The sequence below is a fragment of the Episyrphus balteatus genome, chromosome 1, assembly GCF_945859705.1.
Source record: "Episyrphus balteatus chromosome 1, idEpiBalt1.1, whole genome shotgun sequence".
Taxonomy (NCBI): domain Eukaryota; kingdom Metazoa; phylum Arthropoda; class Insecta; order Diptera; family Syrphidae; genus Episyrphus; species Episyrphus balteatus.
In genome coordinates this window covers 20,741,480-20,763,365 of record NC_079134.1, presented here as the reverse complement: position 1 = coordinate 20,763,365, position 21,886 = coordinate 20,741,480, and the positions used below count along the sequence as shown (strand labels likewise).

The 21,886-nt window shown below is 29.1% G+C and overlaps 1 protein-coding gene and 1 long non-coding RNA gene across 2 annotated transcripts in view; one reads left to right on the top strand and one right to left on the bottom strand.

Moving 5' to 3' along the window:
* The window catches only part of LOC129908494 (cadherin-related tumor suppressor), a 281,238-nt gene that overhangs the window by 58,303 nt on the left and 201,049 nt on the right, over positions 1-21,886 (top strand). The gene's annotated exons all lie outside the window — the stretch shown is intronic.
* LOC129908589 (uncharacterized) overlaps positions 237-21,886 on the bottom strand; it is a 34,856-nt gene continuing 13,206 nt past the window's right edge. Inside the window, exon 3 of the long non-coding RNA XR_008771305.1 lies at positions 237-480. This is a non-coding gene — a long non-coding RNA (uncharacterized LOC129908589). The remainder of the gene's footprint in view (positions 481-21,886) is intronic.

The window sequence follows — 21,886 nt, the reverse complement described above, 5'->3', positions numbered from 1 at the left end:
ATACGGAGGTATACGTGAGTGCCTTTGAAAGTTGAAAAGGGCGATAGTAAGCAGCAACCAATAACAACAACAACAACAGAAATGAAAAAAAAAAAATCAAATAAAAATGAAAGGAAAATACAATTCAACACAACCCACTTTAAACCAAAAAAAAAGAAAGAACAAAATATAAACCAACGAATATTCAAGAAAAAAAAAAAGAAAATAAAAATACTAAAAGAATTTATTATCTTTCCTGAGGTAATGCACCACAAATAATCTCGATATCTCATCAACAGAAAAATGAATCTCACGTGAAGTCTTTTAGGAGTAAAATCTCTTCCAGAATCGCCACCACAAACGGGCACTTCCACTACACACCATCACCATCTTTTTCATCATCATCATCTTCATCGTCATTTTTCGAGTAGCCTCGCTCGTCTTTTTCGTCATTATCAGCATCTTCATCATCAACATCACTGCAGACGGAACATGATTGGACTAAGTATTTTTGGAATTTTAGGCGAAGAGTTATGTTTTGAGATGTGTCATGAAATGAAGGTTAATTTTTGGGGATTAGGAAAAAAAATCTTGTTCAAATAAGTTCAAAAATCTTTAACAATTGAAAGAATGATATGATTTCAGTAAGCAAAATTAAAACAATGACAAAAATTATATAAAAATAAATATATTCAAAAAGGTTACCCTCACGAGACTTGGCAAAAAGTAAAGGTCCACAAAACAGTAAAAAAAAGTGGTTGTCGGTAAAGTCGGTTTACGGGCGATGGTTTAACGTGCTAACGTCGTCGTAAGAAAACAGGTTGTGTACTTTTGTTTAAAATGAGTCAATTGAAGCGTTTATTTATTTCAAACAATCATAATTTACAAGAAAAAGCTAAAAAAAATTACCATTCTTTTCTCATTATATTATTTTTTTTTATTTGAAAAGCTTACAAAAAAAAAAAAAAAATACCATTAAAAAGCCAAATATTTCTTCTAAAGAATAAAACCATTTTTAAATTTTTACATTGCGCAAAAAGTATTAAAATAATTTATTAAAAACAATCATTTCTTATGAAAAAAGTGAAAAAATCACTTCCATCAATCAAAAATGAATTTTTTTATTAAACTAACCTATAATAAATTTTATACCATCTGAAAGCCTATTATTTCAGCTCAAAATATTTGTATCGCCCATGTCTGTGCGACGTCTACAAAAAGAGCTAGAATTTTTTGAACCCAATCAGTATTCATCAAAAAAAGCAAAAATATCAATCTTTTTTATCTTCTCATGCCATTAAATCAATTTTTTTTTAACAAAGTATTTTAAATTTTATATCATAAGAAAGTTTATTATTTCAACTTTTATATGACGCTTCAATCATATTTTTAAGATGCCTACAAAAAAAGTAAGAATTTTTTAAAGCCAACCATGTCGAAATTTCAAATTGAGAATACGGTACTTCCCATACTGGTAGCTGGTCAGAGGCAACAGATCTCCACAAGTGTTTTAAGGTATTTCTGAAGTTTTTTAATTTAACATTGTGTAGCTTATAATAAATGTACCGTTATTGCACAGATATAGTCCTATCTATTATCTATCTACAGTATAAATTTTATTTATTTATCTTTTGAATAAAAAAGATAAAAATAAAAAAACTGTTAAAAACGGTCAAAAAACTTGGGACAAAAAAAACTTGTTTTTCCCGTTATTCAGTAAAAAATTATTTTAAAATACCAACAATTTTCACATACATGCGCGCAATTATAGACTACATGTTCTATAAGTATGTGATTTTTTGAATGCTACAAAAAAAAAAAAAAAAAAAAACAAAACAAAACTCACCCAAAAATACACCAAAAAAGTAGGTGTTTTTCAAAAATTCATATTTCGAAACGTAGAGACTTAAAAAAAATCTGTACCAGATCCCTAACTTTTTTTTCATTATCTTTCGAATGACGTTTTTCAAATTTTCAAAAAAAATTTCCCCTACCTAAAATCACTACTTTGTCAAAGGTCTACCTCATGTTTTAGTTTTAAAAAACCATTTATAACTTGGTTTTAAAATTTTTTTTGAGTTTTTTGAATACTATTGTCAGCCTATCTATCGATTTAAAAAAAATCATTTTTCTACAAAGTCGTGTTTAGAAAATAGCCACTTTTTTCAATTCTGTTTTACCCCTATTTACCCTATTAAATAACACAATTTTTAAAAATTCTTCATTTATATTCAACTTTAGGTTAATATCTTTCAAATAAGCTATAGAAGATTTTTGTATCTCTAATCATTTATTTTTCATTTTTAATTGAAATTTTTGCCGCACTGCTAAAAAATTCAAGTGGAACGGGAGAAAATGGCGTCACTTTTTCGTGGATTCTGCCATGGTTCATTGATTGATAAGACGTTATCACGTCAAAAACGCCTCTTTCGATTATGAAAATATTTTTTCTATAAAAATTCATAATACAAAAAATTAAATTACATTGGTACTTGTTTAAGGCTTGAAACACGGATTTTGTGTATACAGAAAGTCTTAAAATTTGAGCAATTTTTGTCTTAATTCGTTTTTTTTTACGTTCATAGAGTAAACAAGAATCATAGAAAAAATATTTACGTAGAGCAGTTATCGAATATTCATTTTGAGCCTCTCAATTTGCATCATCTCCGGAAAACAATTTTTAGTTCAATAAATACACCCCTGGAAATTGATTTTCTTCCAGGTTGCCGCGTGGCTAGTTTACACCGTACTTTTAACTCCATGGTTCCTGTTCGAAGGGAATCCGGTTTTTTGTGAAGAAAAAGTCTTCTGGAACACACAGTTCTGGTCTGTGTTTTATTTCTGTATTTTTACACTTTTTTGTTGTTGTTTTGTTTTTTGGTTGAGTCTCTTCTTGTCTTTTACTTCGGTTTGATTCGTAACACCTTCCTCCTACTTCTTGAAAAGAATTGAAAACATGTGTGCATCTTCGCATGACTCGCTCGTCGCAGATGAGTTTGGTCCATGGAAAGACGACGAGATGGCATTTATTTATTCTTCTCTGATACCTTCTTTAGTTAAATTTTTATTTTCACTTCTCATTCTTTGGCATTTTCTTATTTCTTCTTCTTCTTATAGACGAATATCGAAAAACACAGAACCGATTTTGAGTGTTCTTCTTTTACCACCGAGACGACAGCCTTCCGTGTTAGTCATGGTTTTGAAATTGTGCTCTGTGCGTTGAAGAAATGTTGATGTTTTCTTTGATTTTTTTTTCTTCTTCTTCTTCTCTTCTTTAGCATAGCTTTGGGGGGAACTTGTATTATTATTTTTATTGTTATTGTTTGGTGTTTGTTGTTGTTGTTATATCGTTGTAATGTTTTTTTTTTTTCTATACTTTTTTTTTTTTTTATTTTGGCGTTACTAGTTACCGACTACTTCTGCTGCTGAAATGTTTTTATTTTTCCACAGCATCACATAGACGAAAAGAGTATGATGACGATGGACCGATCGAAGATGGTGGTTATGGTGTAAAATTTAAGTCTGTCTTTTGGTTTGTAGACATACCACAAAATGCGTATGCCTTCTTAACGAAGATACAAACAATAAAGTGCGTCCCACAATGATTTCCTATTTTTCTTGACTTTATCTTTTGACTACGACTAATAACACGATCGTTGACTTTTCTGACACCTTGGGTTTTTCGGTCTTCGTTGAAGATTTTTGTTTTTTTTGTTATGTTTGTTTATTTCAGTTTTTTTTTTTGTTTAGTTATGTTTTTAACACTTTTCTATTTTTTTTCTTAATTTAAAAACCATAGAATATTTAAAGAACAAAAACCTTAAAATAACAGTTATAATTTACAAAAGTCATCTATCAGTATAACATATGATCGCACATAACACGAACATGATTTAATTAAAAGACATTTGAAATTTTAATTAAGATTGATTTTAATGAATATGTTTTTTTGTCTAATAAATATTTATAAATCATGGTTTTTCTTAAAAAAGTATCAAATATTTTACTAATTTTAATTTTGTTAAACTGTATAGCGAAGGTTTTTCTTATCTAAAATTAAAATCTAAAAAAAAAACCTTTCGTTTTGTCACTTAATTGAAATGCTTATATTGTTTCAATTAAGTGATTGTGGTTGACAAAACAAACTAATTGGTTGTTTGATTTGTTGGTTGAAGGAAAAACTTGAAGAATGTTTTATGAAAATTGAAATAATAAATTTAAATGAAAAATTAACAAACTCGAGGTTTTTATAACAAAAATGTTGTGCATTTTTTAATCAAAATTGTTTTTGTTTTTATTTTTACCATTTATGTATCTTTTTAGGACTTATTGTTAGGTGTTTTATTTTTCATTATTTTATTTATTGGGTGAATCTTATTTAGAAAAAAATTAAACAAAAGAGCTGAGTAGCGAACTTGGTTTAGAAAATTAAAAACATGTATTTTATTTAACTATAAGGTCATTGCATATAATAGCCTGATTTAGATATGTGAATGACATATTATTGCTGGAACTTGCTTTGCTTTTGAACTCAAATATTTCACAACGAACATTATTCTTCTTTTTTTTTTAATGTACCTATAAAGATTGATATAATAAAAAATACCGCAAACTTTAGAACTCACACTTTTAAGATTTCTATCCGCCTCTAACAAATTTTTATGTTCACACTCAAAGAAAAAAAAAAAAAAACAAAGGTTTATATTATTCATAAATCTTTTTATTATCCTATAAAAAAAAAAACCTAAGAATAATCTACAGTATTATGTAAAAACACAAATCTACTTATTGTGATGAAATATTCTGTCGGCAAATAAGATAAAATTTGATGAAATATCATACAATTCTGCCGAAGAAAATCCAATTTTTATTATTAAACTGAAATTTATTATGAGTACTGGGTTTTTTTTTTTTTATTTTTAGAACTTGAACCCTATTTTTCAAAAGGTTTCCGATTGAAGTATATTTTTAGAAAAAAAAAGGCTTTGATCTACTGCCGGCAATTTTTATAGCTGATTGTTCAAAGAAAATCGTTAAATACTTTTAAAAATCAATCCGTCTTCTGAGTTCAGATCACAAGTATTATTTTAACAATTTTTGTTTTTTATCACTTTAAGGGTTTATGAATAGGTTTTAGGACATAATAATCCGAGAAAAGTTCCCCACACTCTATTTATACATTGTTATTTTTATTCTTAAAAAGTATTTTCCACAACGAATTCCCTTTTTTAATGGGAGTAACTGGTGTAAAAAATTTTTAATTTTAAAATAATATAATGTTTGTATTCGTAGAAAATTATAGATTCTATTTAAAAATAATATTAAAACAAAAGAGCTGAGTAACAAACCTTTTTTTTTTTAAGAGCCAATTTTTCAATCTTCTAATAAACAGTCAGTTAACTGTTCGACGAATAAAGTTATTAGGCTCATAAACAATCAGATAAAAACATTGAATTTTTCAATCAATAATAATTTATTCTACAGAATAACAAAAAAAAATTGTCAAATTCAAAAATATTTAAAATTAAACGTCATTTTTATTCATGATTGTTTTTGTTTTCTTGTGTTCCACTGTATTTTTTTCAAAATTCTTTCAAAATAGCTTTGACAACTGATACAATATTTTTGTTGAGATTATTCCTTAGAATAATTTTTATTCGTCTCTGAAAGAAGCAGATAGTTTTATTCTAAGGAATAAGCTATATCTGCTTGTTGAAAAATTGATTTTTTCTCTATCCTTAGGAATAAGTACTAACTGACTGTTTAACTGACTATTGAAAAATTGGCCCTAAATAAAATAAATTTAACGATATTTGCGTGTTTTGATGCAACAAAATAGAAATAGATTGAAGTAATTTTTTTTTAAACAAGAACATAGTAGAAAAAAAAAATAACAAAACATAAGAGCTGAGAAGCAAACTTTATTGAAAAAAAAAACAAAGCATAGTTGAGATTAAAGATTTATCCTAGTTGGTACATTCGTAGCGCGAAGGATTAATTTATCACCTCTTAAAAGAGACATAACAATCCTCAACCGAGCAATCCGAATAAACGAATATATTAATTTTTATTGCACTTTTAACACTTTTTTTGCATAATTAACGAATTTTTTTTTTCTTTTTCATTGAATCAGGCACTTTTTATTTTGTATTTTTGTTTTTATTTTTCTTATTTGTCTCTTAATTCGAATCACGACAAGGTAATAATTTTCAATTTACTTATCAACTTGCGGCATCTCTATAAGCAAATAAAGGATGAAGTCAAGTTTTTTTTTAAAGAAAAAAAAAAAGTAAGAAAAATTAAATTAAATCAAAACAACGCTTATTTTTTTTGCCTGACCCATGAATATTGCGTTTACTGTATTCAACTCGATTCTCTCAAGTGTTTCTTTAATTTTTTACCACATTTATTTGTTTTAATTCTTTTTTTTTTTTTTTCTGTGCTGATTTAGAGATGGATGATGGTAAAGTAAGAAAAAAAACCAAAAACCAAGTGGAAAAATCACAGACAGAATCAAATGGAATGCACTTAAAAACAGAACAACCGTGAAGCCACTATCATTTTCCAATGTCACTTAAAATGGAAAGTCATTCATCTAAAGGGAGTTACACTTTACAACAACAACAACAAAAACACCACATCAGTTAAAATTACCAATGCACAAGTCATCCATTACCATTAGCAATTGCTGAGAGATGCTGTAGCGCGCATCATCAGCACACAAGCTTCTCATCCTTCTCCCCTCGATGTACCGAATAAAAAAAAATTCTTAATCCTTAATCCTTAATACAAGATGCGCGGCTGTTCATTCGACATGAAAAGATTAAGCAGTAAACAAGTAGAAAATCTGCATCTGCATGTGAGAGAGAGAATTTTTACCCAACAACACTCGCGTTCTTGGTCACCAAGAGTGTATAAGCACACCAACTTACTTACCAACCAAACCAACTACCATTATATCCAATCGAGGACACAATCCAGCAGCAGTGTGCTTCGCAACTCATTAAGAGTGTAACTGAAGTTTTTTTTTTGTTTTTTTTTTTTTTTCACTACAATGTCGTTTTTTGTGTCCAAAGTTCCAAAGTGCCAATGATAAGAAAGAGAGCAGAGGGGAGGTTAACTAGGTAGTGTGGTGGAGTGCAGACCAGAAATTGATTTATTGTATCAATAAATGGTAATTGAAAAACTCTGTTTAATTAATCACTTAAATGCATTCCTCACGGGCAGACACACAGAGACCATGGCCATCATCAAATAAATCTGCAACCCAGGCAATATTATATATGTATAAATGCACTCTGCTGCGTGTGCACAATGCACTTGGATTTGCTTGGTTTTTGTTCACATGCGCCTTTGTTATAATTTTGCATTGGTTGGGAAAAAAAAAAATGGAGAAGGGGCATTGAAATCGGGATAAAAGTATATTTTTGGCATTTTACAATGTTTTACATTTCAATCAATCTATCTTTGGTTATTTTTCTCTAACAAACCATTTTTAAAATATTTTTTAAAAAGTTGACGTGTTAATACGTCAGTTAAGACGTCATTGTAATACAGTTTTTCCCCTTAAGACAGCTCAAAAACACCCATACACAACTTTTATTCACATAATTTGTTACTTTTTTTTCTCGCTAAGAAAACTTATTTTAGTTTTGCAATTCAATCAACATTCTATATACATTTTTTTTTTTTTAGAATAATATAATAAGTGAGATAGTCTGGCGCCGCTGCGCCGCGGTTTAACCTAGAGGACTTGAAATAATAATTATAAGTTCTTTTTTTTTGCTCTAAAACCAGAGCATATAGTTATTATAATATTCACTCGGGGGTAGATTGCTTGGCAATTATTAATATTTTTGCACAAATTTACTTCGTTATGCAGAAAATAAAAAAATAAAAAATTGCAACAAAATGTCTCATTAATTTGAATATGCATTAAGACAAAAAACAAAGCAAGAGCGTGGGAATATAAAGCCTTGAAAAGAGAGACAATTTGATTTTAAACAATTGCTAGTTTTGTTTTGAAAAAATTATTTATTCAAATAAAAAAGTGTATTTTCAATTATGTATATGGTCAAACCATATTTATATGCAAATATTAAAAAAAAGAAAAAAAAAATCAAAGTCTTTAAGAAAAAAAAAAAAACGCTGCATTGACATCGAAGGTATTTAATATACATAGTTTTTGAATTGATTTTTTCTTTTTAAACTAAACTTTGCATAGGCGTCACGTATTAAAGGTGGAATTGTATTTAAATATAATTTTTGTAAACACCCCCTAAGAGAAAAAATTATAATATTAAGATCTGGATTGAATTGAAAATGATTATTTTTAAAGAATTTTAAGGTTTGGGCGTCAGGTCTTTTGTTTTGTATTATTCGTCCCCTAAAATATGTAAATGCGTCATGTTTTAGAATGAACACAATATTTTTTCAAATGATACCTTATTTAAGTGCAGTATTAAGTATTTAATAAATTAGACGTTTGATGTTTTGAGGTCATAGACATAGACACACTTGCCGAACTATTTCTACAATACTATCTATTTTAATTTTATGAAAAAAAAAGAACGCTTTTATTAGAATAGGAATAAAATGAGAATAGTAAGTGCAAGGCATTTCATTCATCTAAAGATATTTCTGAAGTTTTTTGTTCAAGCTTCACCAATTCTTCGGGAAAGTACATACAAATTTGGCATTTTTGGCCTGAACCTGATTAGGCGTTAAAGCAGAAAGTAATACAAGTTTTTTTTTCATTTGAGAGCACCCTTTTTATTTTATTCCTTTCGTGAGATCTTATTGAGTTGGGTCCTATAAAAATTTAAAAAAATTTATACTTGACAACAATTAAACTTAAATTAGTACTCTAGTGTGAAGAAGGCTTTTAAAACAACTGCTAATAATAAAAGTACCTCCCATAATTAATTTTTTAAAAGAAAGTACTGTCAAAAACTGCTCCAGTACTCCTTTTTATAATGTAAAAATTGAAAAATTAAAAATTAATATAAAATTTATTTTTAATATTAGAATTAAAAAAAAAACATTTTTCTAAATGATTTGAACATTAATACCAAAAATTGTATACCTACATATTTAAAAATTTTCGAAAAATAATTAAAAAAGCTATGTAAAAGCAAATTTTAATCAAATATAAAAACAAAAATTTGAATATTTTTATTTTTTAATTCAAAAATATTTTTTTCAGAAAATTTTTCTTATTTTTAACATTTAACATTTCCTAAAATGTTTTTGTACAAAAATTTAATAAATAAAATAACAAGACTCTCTTATGTAATTTTTGATTATTATCAAAAAATATATTTTATAATGATGCTAATCGTTGATTTCTGGATTGAAACAGAAAACTTTAGAGGCTTAAACTTTATTAACTGAGGCAGCCTAGAAAAACTATTGACGTATCGTGTTAAGCATTCTTGGTCGGTTATTTGAACTAGCATAATGTTAATGTCTTAAGTTCGAATTTTTATCAACCTTTTTTTTTTAAATTTCCATGAAAACTTTAATTTTATCAAAAAAAAAAGCCTGACATCCAATACTTAATAAATGACTTTTATACTGACAAAATTTCACAAGAAATTTTTTCCATTATTCCATGTTAAGAAACAAATTCCTTCCTATACGACAACTCGATAAAGTGACTCAAATTTCTTAATCAAAGACACACTGCACTTCAGCATTCACTCCTGGCATGAAAAAAAAAAAAAAGAAAAAAATAAAATTCAAAAATCAACATCCATTCAACATTATCATTTTGCGGAGCGGAGCAAAAATTCTCGCGCAAACAAAACGCAAAAGATGATGTGGTTTCAGCATTTAAAATATTTCTCCACTCAAAACTTACAGAAGCTCTACCAAATGATCATCATATTTATTTTTGAAGACGACTCGAGAGCCAGCAGCTCCTTCAATTACACACAACAAAAACAAACACACGTATCTTTAGCAGTTCGTTAAAATTATTTATCAGTTATATATTCTTTTAATAATTTTTGTTATTTTTTTTTTTTTTTTGTCTTTTGCATCCAAGCCAAGAGAAGATCTGAGCTGTTGTTATTTTCCACATGAAAAACAATTAAAGTAAACAAAAAATAAATTTTAAAAGCCTTTCAAGTTTATAGGACAGAAAAATCCTCGCACGCCTCTGGCCGACCTGCAAGTCAGCCCGAGAGAAGAGAATATATTGCAAACGACAAAAATTCACTCATTATGGCCAATTTATCAAAATTCAGGTAGCACCGTTGAATCCATGGAGGAATGGTCAAAAAGGAAGCCCAACAGTTTTTGCAAAAAAAAAAAAACAACCAAAAACACGATGAATTCGAATCTGAAGACGCGAGTGTGTGTGTGCAGTTGTGCATATACATATTAATGCAGTTTTCGCTAACCACAAAACATTTAAATAGCCATGCGTAACGTTGTTGTGAACAAAACGGTTTTTCAAAAACGACAACATCAAATTCAAATGGCCTCACTAAACGTTCCTCATATAAAAAAATGGCGAGGACCAATAAAAAAAAAATAAAAATAAAAAAAGGACTGATGGAAAGGATTTACCACCATCCTCCCAAGAAGAAGTCTTGTTTGAAGAAGTTCGGCTGGAAAGAACCTTTTTTTTTACGATATTTTTCTTGTTTTTTTTTTGTTTTGTTTGCCTTTGAGTCTGGATTTCTTCTTGTAGCCAGAAACTCTCTCTCTCTGCTCCTTTGAGGATTCTTATAATTATGCTTTATGTTGTTTATGTGTCCATTATCATAAAATATCGAAAACCGAAAAACGAATAAAATAAAACAAAGGTCGATAGAGAATGAGAGGGACACATATTGAAAGGTGCGGAAGAAGAGGTGGATCAGACCCGGCACCGAGAATGCATTTTTCGGCAGAGAACACCAAGTAGTAATCCTGGGAGGAGAACATCAATGGGATACGACGACGACGAGACGATGATGACGAACGACGACACCAGCACCACACCAGCCACCACTAACAGCCACCATCGCATCAAGACCCGCCATGGCACGCAAACACTTAGTAAAAATTCGCTAAAACAAAATTTCGTGCGAAAGGAATAAGGAATTTTTTTCGGCAAAATTTGGCTCATGACAAATAAAATTAAAAGAAACAAAAAAAAAGAAAGAAATAGAAACAAGTCCTTTGCGAGAGAGGATGTGCTCTGGAAAAAAAAACATTGGCGCGTCGATAAAAAATAATAATAATCGATGGTTAAATGCGTAGCTACTGCAACTTGCATACGAAATGTCGAAATAATGCAACACAAGATTGTATCCGGAGTTTGTGTAAGAGTGAACAATCGTGATGAAGGTGTTGTTTGGTGTTTTTTTTTTTTTGTTCTTTACTCCTTTATTGAATGGAGGTCAAATTGAATGTTTAATGGTTTGACAGAAGAAGAAGAAGACATTGTTGCAGTTTTTTCTTAATTTAAATTGCTTCTAAAAGAATCAAAAAGGACGAGTTAATAGGTTTTTTTGAGGTATTTTTAATTTGAATAATTCTTAGGCATTTTATAATTTTTGATTGATTTATAAAAAATATTATTTTTATATGGCGAACTTGTACATGCATACCTACATATATCGGTTTTCGTAGTTATTGGAAATATTTTGAGTGAAAATTTAAAAAAAAAGTTGACAGTGCACACTTGCTTTTTTCCGGATAATTTATAAGAAAAAAAAAAAAAAAACAATGAAATAGAATAAAATAGTTTATGGAACATCCCTCGTAAGAAATCAGATGAAAAATAGCAATATTTCAAAATAAAAATTGGATTTCATTGTATTTGAAAAATAATTTATTTTCAAAAAATGAGAAACCTTCAATTTGGACTTAATTTAATTTCTACTATTTTGTTAAAAAAGTGTCAAATTCTATTCTTCCTTTTTAGAAGCAATAACACTGGCCTGCAAGGAAATCCTCCTTATAATGAAACTATACTTTTCTAAAGCATTTTTGTGTGCTGATTCCGAAACCGAAGTAAAAATTTTCCTAGCACATCACGTTTGTAGGATATTATCGTAAGAAAATCTCGAAAACCCATTTGTTAGCTGTTTTCGAAGCAATATTTTGGCGTAATGTAAACTTTTTTAACTAAACTTCTCACGGTTTATAAAAGAACTTTTTTTTTAATTTCAAATTCAGTTTCAATCTCCTCAAAATCTCTTTTGTTATTCGAAATATCTAAATTTAAGTAAGTGAACTAGGTTTGGCATAGCTTACCATAAAGAAACTGATCATTAAAATTTCATATTTCTTTCTCCCAAGAATAAAAGTACATTTTTCTAATAGATTTAAGTATGCCGATTTTGAATCTGAATTTTAAAAATTTCGATCAGCTTCTATTTTTGAGATATAGTATTTTTTTTTTAGATTTTTTGACCAAAAACTTGATTTTGTGATTCTCTAACGCTTATATCTCAAAATCCTGACGTGCGGATTCGAACTCAGCATATCAAAAACCATAAGAAAAATATACTTTTATTCCTACGAAAGACAAATTTTAAGATTTAGAAGGCAGTGTATCGAATGGTTTATCACAGATAATATATTTCTAAATAGAAAAATATTATATAAAATTACAAAATACGTATAAAATTGTTTTAATGTATTTTATTATAGTTTTCTTTACATATTTGACTTTTTATATATACAGGGTGTCCCAAAAGTAATGGATCAAACGAAATATGCTGATAGGGGATCTTAAGAGCTCTCAGAATTTGGTAACTTGTTCATTCCAAATCCTTACTGTTTTCGATTTAATGCAGTTCTTGTGAAATTTCGAAAAATCCTTACTTTTCAACAGTATTTTGCTTCCTGCGCCAATTATTGATTTTTGTTTTTTACAATTCTTTTACTAAAACATTGCCATAAAATTAGGAACAATCTATTAATCAAAACATTTTTTATTTCATACGCCATTTCGCTGCAAATTAGCTAACAGTTTCAAGTTTTATAAAATTTCAATTTCAAACTTTTATTTGAGAGTACCACCGCAAAAGAAATTTGTACGGTGTGATAATGGTTTATTATTTTAAAAAGTTGCCCTGTTATTGTAGTTTTCAAAAAAGTATAAAAATTCCCAAAGTTGCAGTTAGATCGCAAAATATTACAATTTTAATTCAACAAAACAGGGTTTTTCAGAACAAAAAACAACCAAAAATAAACACATTTTCTCGAACTGTTTTTTGTTTATTTTTCTTTGAACAAAAGCCTCTATTTTTGTTTGTATTTTTGCTCTGAAAACCCCTGTTTTGTTGAATTCAAATTGTAATATTTTGCGATCTAACTGAAACTTTGGAAACTTTTATACATTTTTGAAAACTACAATAACAGGGCGACTTTTTAAAATAATAAACCATTCCCACACCGTACAAATTTTTTTTGTGGTGTTGCTCTCAAATAAAAGTTAGAAATTGATTTTTCATAAAACTTGAAACTGTTATCTAATTTGCAGCAAAATGGCATATGAAATAAAAAAATATTTTAATTTGTTAATTGTTCCTAATTATTTGGCAATGTTTAAGTAAAAGAATTGTAAAAAACAAAAATCAATAATGGGTGCAAGAAGCAAAATACTGTTGCAAAGTAGGGATTTCTCGAAATTTCACAAGAATTGCATTAAATCGAAAACCGTAAGGATTTGGGATGAACAAGTTACCAAATTCTGAGAGCCCTTAAGATCCCCTATCAGCATATTTCGTTTGATCCATTACTTTTGGGACACCCTGTATAACGGGCGTTGAGATTTTACATTTTCCTAAATTAAGGTGTTTTTGTTCATGTGGTATTTACTAAAAACTGCAGGATTTCAATATTTTTGCTGTTTTTGTCAATTAGTATCTTAAAATGTGTGTAGACATTAATTAATAAATACAAATTTGGTGTCATATGATAGATCATGTTATGAAAAATAAGTCCTCCAAATTTGAGCTCATCAATACGAATATTAGTTTTATTTTTGTACTAAGTCAACCAAATCTAAAAGGGTTATTTACTACAAACTACTCATATTTTTCAAAAAAATCATTTTAAAAAAAATGGTACGTGCTAGAATTTTTCTGAAACCAGATTTAGATTCAGTTCTAGCGTTCTAACAGCACTTTTCACTAAGAGTTTCTAACGAAATAGAACGGCTGTAAAAAAAGATTTCTTTTAGGAACCATATCAGGGCCCCAGGTCTGTTTGCGGAGTTGTTCTAAAAGATCTTGGAAAAATGCCTAAGAACGAAGTCGAAAGTCTTCCTTATATTTGCTTCATTAAAAATTATTACAGAAAAAAATTCTTTAAAAAACATCTTTTATTTCCTCAGAAAGTTTTTAAAAAGTTAATTTTTTTCAGATTTATTGATGGTTCTAAAATCTTTTCAATATGCCTGCAAAGTGCAAAATAATCGAAAAGTTTGAAAGTTCTTTTTCTGAAACTTTTTTTCTTTAGATTGAATTTTCAGAACTAAGGTATTTCTTTATGAATTAAAAACTGTCTCAAGTTCTTTTTTTAGAAATTTGTTTTCACATCTCTAAAACAAAAAATGAAAATTAGTTAAACACTGTTTAAATTTGTGTCTCATGAAACTTAATTAAAATTTTTAATCTTATCTTACGAAATTTGGATCAAATTAAAAAAATTTCGTGAGAAAATTTCAAAAACGAATTAAAAAAAAGTAGAACTCGTAACTAATATCAGTCTGCGCAGTCTACTCAAACACATATTTCCAATTCTCTGTGGGCCATTAGTGTCTTACGCAAAAAAAATCTTAATTTAATAATTCAATTAATTTATGACCAAATTCACAAATATGTATTACCTAAGCTGGTTAAAAATTATTAAAAAGAAAACTTGTCTGTCATATTTAAGAAATGAAAAAAAAAAAAAAAAATTAATATATGCTTTAGAGTAAATGTGTGTAAGTTGTCCCCCGCATCACGAATAAAATGTCCAGTTTAAATCGCCCACGGTTCAGTTTGACTTCGCTACTTAATAAAAACATACGAATAAAACGTATGAATATGAAGCAAATATTGTTTATGGTGCCATTAATCACATTTTGTTGTATGAATTTATTAATATGCGTTTTCTCTCTCTATCCACATACGAGTGTCTATATATAATGACGCAGCTTCGTTTCCTCTTCCTCCTCCTTCTTCTTCGATGTTAAATATCTTTTAATAAAATTAAAACGTGTTGTTGTTTATAATCAAAAAAAAGTATCTCAAAACCCTACTCAATCTCTGTGCAGCAAATTGAAATAGAAACTGAAAACTAATCCACTTGAGATAGTGGTTATCAAAGTGCGATTTCAACAAGTTCGCATTAGATACTTTAAGTCAGTCAAAAGAGATGTGGGGTCGTTTGTTCGTTTGGTAACTCGATGTTCCTTCAACAAACCGACGAACGATGGATGAAAAAAGTATCTTTTTTCCTATCTATCAGCCCAAAGAGGCGAAAGATAGATACCAAATGTAAAGATATCGAAATACCAAGCCAGGGTGGAGGCTTTTCCATGCGTTTGTTTATTCTGCCAGTCAATCTCGCTTGGCGCAATGTGTGTATGAAAAGTGAGTTTATTTATAGCCCATCATGCATAAATATGGCGGCAGCGAACGGAATACGCTTGCGCATTTAAGATATAACTCCTTTGGGTATCAGTATCTTATGAGTGTTAAGAGCTCTGTTGAGCTTGGCTTGGTCGTCGTCAGCAAAGTCGTTGTTGTCGTCGTCAAATTGTGGCGATAATCTCTGGAATATTATAAAGTCTGATGGAAAGTGAGAGTAATATGAAGTCTTGTTGTTGGGGGGTTTCTCCATTATAATCTCTATATAAGCATTTGTGATGTGTGTCGGTGGTGTTAATATACAGTTTGGAATAGTTAGTTAAACCCACACTGTAATAAAGCAAAATTAAAAAAAAAAAAATTCTTAAAAATGCAACTTGTGATGTGATTATCTCTTGAACTAGAACAGTTAGAAAATCGTGCAGCACAAAAGATTGTTGCAACTAAAGAACCCTTTCAAATGATATATAAAACACTGTATCACTTATTTCATTTGGCCTTTAAATCCTTATTTTTTGACATTTTGATTTAAATTCAAAGAATTTTTTTTTTTTTTCAAGGTGTGTCTAAGTAAATTTACTACATTGTACATAATTTTCTTAGAGAGCAGAGGTATATCAAATCAATCGCAAGTTAGTTGGTTATTTCTTACCCATATAAAGATCATAATTTAATTTTATCGCAAAGGACTTTAAGAAGACAAAGATATGAAAGGTATAAAGTTGGATTAATAAATTTATAATAATTACGTAATTGTTATTGCACACATAGCTGAGTACATTGCCTGCCGTGTGGTGCAGGCGGTTTTATAATGTGTTTTTTAAGTTATAGAGCGGGTGGTAATGTGTGTGGCAGTGGTTTTTTGGCGACAGTCTATAACCGACATTGATGAATTGAGATATTTTTTTTTTGGTTTTCTCGGAGTAAAAAATTATAACACACACACTGTAGCAGCAGCCTGTTTTTTATTTTGTGGTTGCGTTAACTTGCGAAATACTTCCTTCTTTAACTTGGTTATCTGGTTAAATTTAGCTTAAACAGAAAATGATAAAGTCTATTAATAGTTTTATAAAATGTATGTATAATAAAACTGACATGCAATTAAGGTAAACATGAATAAGAGGAAGAGCTTTCAAGTCTATTATTGTTCAAAATTGTTTCAAAACTTGAAAAGACTAAATTAACGTTAACATTTTGCTTTAGTTACCACTAAATTTTCCAAGAACTTTAATTTTTTTTTTGAAAACTTTGTTTTTGACATTCGTTGTTAATTTAGAAAATTTAATAATGCACACTCGCATGCAAACAAATTTTGGTTACTTTTCTTAAATTTTAATTAAATTAAATATTTAATTTTATTTTTTTTTTCTGTTTCAGGTATGTAAACGATTCCTCTAAATCAATACAGTAAGTACATTATATTTGTCTTGTTTTCGTAACTTATAAAGTTCGTAACATTTTAAATAAAGCTATGTGGTTTATTCGTTCATGTTTAGCCAATTTACCTCAACATTAGCTTAAAGTAGGGGAGTGATAATTTTTTTTACACCCTGTGTTTTTGAGATAAGAAAAAAAAATGTTTGAACAAATTTTAGACAAAATAATATAGGTATTTATAAATAAAGTTCTGAGAAAAATAAAACCCAAATGTTTGTTTGTAAAGAAGCACAAAGTCTTCAAATTTGTCATAAACCACTTTTCGGATAGTACTCACCGTTTAAGAGTAAAAAACCATTATTTTTGACAATTTAAAATTTTTGAAACCAAATAGACAAATTACAGTCATCATATCTAATAAAGTCAAAAACGTGTTTTTTGAAAACGTAAAAAAAAAATAATATTACGATTAGGTATTTTAACAATAAGCTTGGTCGCTTACGAGAAATTTAGAAATAAAAAAAACCGTTATATGTCAGTTATCGTCAATATAATTTCAACAATTTTTTTTTTAAATTGAGTCTTGTATCCAGCAAGAATGGTAATCAAAATTAGAGCCGTTTTTGAAGAAAAAAACTTTTCTTCGTTGGTTATGACTTATATGAGAAATTTTTTTTAGGGCCAACACTAACGGTACCTAAATGTCATATAACGGAAATATGAAGGTTATTTTATTTTCAAAAACGGCTCTAACGATTTTGATTAAAATTTGTACGAGCCAACTTTTGAAATAAAAAAAATATTTTTTGTACCGTTATTAACGGTACCTGCCATAGAATGGTTTTTTTTGGTTTCTAAATATCTCGTACAAAACAAACCCGATTTAAACGAAAATTTTTATACGAAAGCACATTTTTGGATTTTTAAAAAATGTTTCTAAATTTTTTTGTTTGAAAAATAAATTTTTTGAAAACGGGTTGGTGAAAATATTTGAAATTTCGTTTTTATGTGTAAATTAATTATTTCTTCAAAATGGCATACCAATTTTTTTTTTTTTTTTTAAATTTTAGAAAATTTTTATATATAAAAAATTATTAAAAAAAAAAACGGCTCCAACGATTTTCAAATTTTTTTTCTAAAAATACATTTTTATACAATAAATAAAATGACATACTTGGTTTGTTTTTTGAAAAAGATCAATTATAAATTATGATACATTAAAATAAACTAAAATAAAATAGCAAAACGTTATTAATTTTCATCTTCCAAAAAAAAAAGATATTTTACTTAAATGAAGTCATTTCTAGAAATAAATGTAAACTTTTTTCATTTATATACTTTCCAAACTGCTGCGTCTCAAGGACATGTCAAAACTAATTTCATTTGATTTTCTGTGAGTAGGCGACAAGCTCTACAAAAAAAATCAATCTCCTAACGAACTCCTTTCGAAAATTTTATTCATTTTTATATATTTCCTCCAGCTCCAGAGTTTTTGATAGCCGCCACTGTCTCGAAAATTACCCGTCACACATAAAAACAATTTAAGATTTGCTAACCCTAAGGCCATCATCACTGTTCGCTGCGCCACCAACACAAAGTCAGCTTGCCGGCTGGTATCATTGCAGTGTAAACTGCCATAAACTCTATTCACTGCCTTTGGGACGATGATTGTTTGAATTATATGCGTTTGTGTGCTGTTTCAAATGAAATGCCACAAAACTTCCATTCAAATGATTGGTCTAAAAAATCAACAACAACAACAACAACAATATCTCTGCAAACTCTATAAGTATCATTATTATTGGCAAAAACGTTTAACCTCTTATGCTAAAATAATTCTCAATTGTTTCTCAAATGTCTTTCAATCGATCGAGAGTATCGACGACGACAAAAACGACGACTGCGACTATGTTGCGACGACCAACACGAGGACAGGCAACGGCTTGCAGCGCGGCAATATAACACAGACCATAGCAAGCAACTGCATGGCATAGTTTAAGCAAAAATTATTATTATTTCAATATCTCGGGGGGAGATTTTCTTTCTATTTTTATTTCTATACTACCCCCCTCTTTTGAGGTCCAGAGAGTGTTTATGTATCTATTGGATTTGGAGCTTAACAAAAAAAAAAAATAAATAAAAAACCTCCATCTTGGGCCGGGAATCTAGGGTGCATACACATTTCCAAACTCTTTGGTTATGTTATTTCATTGGGCTCATAGTTAAATTGCATTGTCATACCACCGCACTGCTGCCACATTTTGCCCCTACCCCCCTTCGCAAACTCTGCCGAATATTGCGAAGCAGTCAATTCTTATTATGGTCTCTGGATGGTTGCAACTGTAAGTTTATTTATTTTTGTCTTTGTCTATGCGGATAACCACCAAATGGTTATAAGGTTTTTGTTTCGGTTTTGAGCGCGCGGATTTAGTAAGCAATTGTGGCGGCGGCTGCTGTTGCAGCTGCGGAATATTATTGATATTCTTTAATCTCGTTTTTGGATTTTGTCTCAACCACAAAAAAAAAAAACCTATAATATTGGATACATTTTAAGGTACAATAAGTCCCCCTACACACACAAATTTATGTGATTTAGACCCGAAGACTGTAGTTCTAAATGAGGTCTCATTTTCAGAAAATCAATTAACAGTACGAAATTTTTGAATAAAATACTTTCGGTTGTGTCGTTTGGGAAGCTTACAATATTTTCTTGACTAAAATGCTTATAAACATGTTGCTGAACCATTTTTGTCACACCCCCACTTTCTTACAAAATTTCTGACTTTTTAAAGAAATCACGTTTTTGAAAAAAAATTTGGGAAGCCTTAAATATGTTCTTGACAAAAATGTTTATAAACATGTTGCTAAGGTGTTTTCGTCACACCCACTTTTTTACAAAATTTCTGACTTTTTAACAAAATCTCATTTTTAGAAAAAGTTTGAAAATCTTAAAATATTTTCTTGACAAAAATGTTTATAAACATGTTGCTAAGTCATTTTCGCCACATCCACTTTTTTACAAAATTTTTGACTTTCAACTATTTTCTAAAAAAGGCAAAGAAATATAAATTGAAAATTCAATTTTTGCCAAACCTTAGACCACTGTTCTTCGATATCACAGATACATTTTAAATTATTCCGAAGGATAGAGATACAAATAGATACAAGTACGCGTCATATAGCAACTCAATGGGACAAAAATTGAAGAAAATCCATGTGGACGCGTTCTATGATACAGATGAAGAGAGAATCGATCGATTGGAATGAATGAAATCATGCGATCAATTAAAATTGCAAATGGCTAGGAAGGAAGTTGACAAAAAAAAGAGCAAAACAAAGCAATCAGCTTTGATTGCTGCTTTGACTATATAGGTCTGATTCTGGACGACTATACTCTGCGAAGGAGTCCATGAGAAATGTTTGTCTGACATTAAAACCTTTTTGTATGTTTCTCGTGGTATCTAATCTATCCCCAGTAGAGTGCCACTACCTACAATTGACTCAAAAAAAAAGTCTCCTGTGTCCCATTCGTCTAGAATGTTGATGTGGAGGAGGAGGTAAATCTATCTCTATAAACTCGTAGGTATACGCCACCACATAAAATATGTTTAAAGTCTGTCTGTCTGTCTTAAGTCTGTTTTGTTAAAGTCTGCATCTATATAAATGGAGATACTTTTTTTTTTTGTTGCTATTATTAAATTGTAAGTTGATTGATGGATTTCAGGTAATTGTGCCACTGCAAAATGAATATGGAAAATGCTTTTGGCATTTTGGTGGCTTATATATGCATCAATAAATAATATATGCATGAATGCCTGCATGCAGTGAGTTATAGAAGATATATGTGGTATATTGTAGCATGAAAGATGTGCCACCAATGATTTGGATGCAATTTGATGTGATGTGTAGTATTATAGTGTCGATGGACTTTTACGAAATTTTTGTTTTTTCGATTTGATTGATTGCCTGAATTGCGAAAGCATTTTGTTAGTTAGATGCAAACAAAATTCAGGTTAGAAGACAGTAATCTAGGACAACTCTGATTGAGTTATTTGAAAATTTTGATTTTTTGTTTTCTTGAATGAGAACAGTACTTAGTAAGTTATTTAGGACAAGTTTTAAGTGGGCTTGTTGACTTTAGATAAGAACAGAGATAAGTAATCTTATAATGCTGTAAGAGTATAGGTAATAGATATGCAAAGAAATAAATCAGTGTAAGCCCTTTTCTATCAAAGAAAGAAGAAAAAATTGAATATTTAATTTTTAAATGAAAATCTTTAAAAAACAAAAGAGCTGATCAGCAAACTTGATTTATTGAAAAATGACAAATGTTGCATTTATAACCATATTAATATCATAGAATTTTTTCTGTAATAATAATTTAAATATATATGTTATAATATAATTTTTCGATGTTGAAAGTCAGGGTTTTCACTTTTTCTTGTTCGATATTTTTACTTTATCGACTTTTGCTCGGTAATAGTTCAAATTTTGGGAAAGTTTGCAACTTTAACATTCGCTAAACATGTTTAAAGATAAACCTTGTTTTGAAATTCGTCAATAATATGGCTGTTATATTTAATTTATTTTAATTGAATAAATTAGAAGGTTCAACGATGTGATGGCTTTATGTTCTGAAAATAAGGGAAATTTAAAATAGTTTCTACATGCTAGAAAAGATGTGACTATTTGTGATTGAAAAAATTAAAAGCAATATAAAAATGACTTATGAATTAGTTTTTGATGTATTGTTATTTTAGATCCAATATTTAACGAAAATGGAAAAAAAATAAGAAGAAAACAATAGTTTCATAGGCTTTCGTCTCTTAGGTCGGCTCTTACCGATAAACCAATTTACTTAAAAACTTTTCATATAAAATCTTAACAACTTTTATAGAAGTTATTTGAACTAAAAGAGCAAGTACTTGAGAACCAGTCGTTCTATT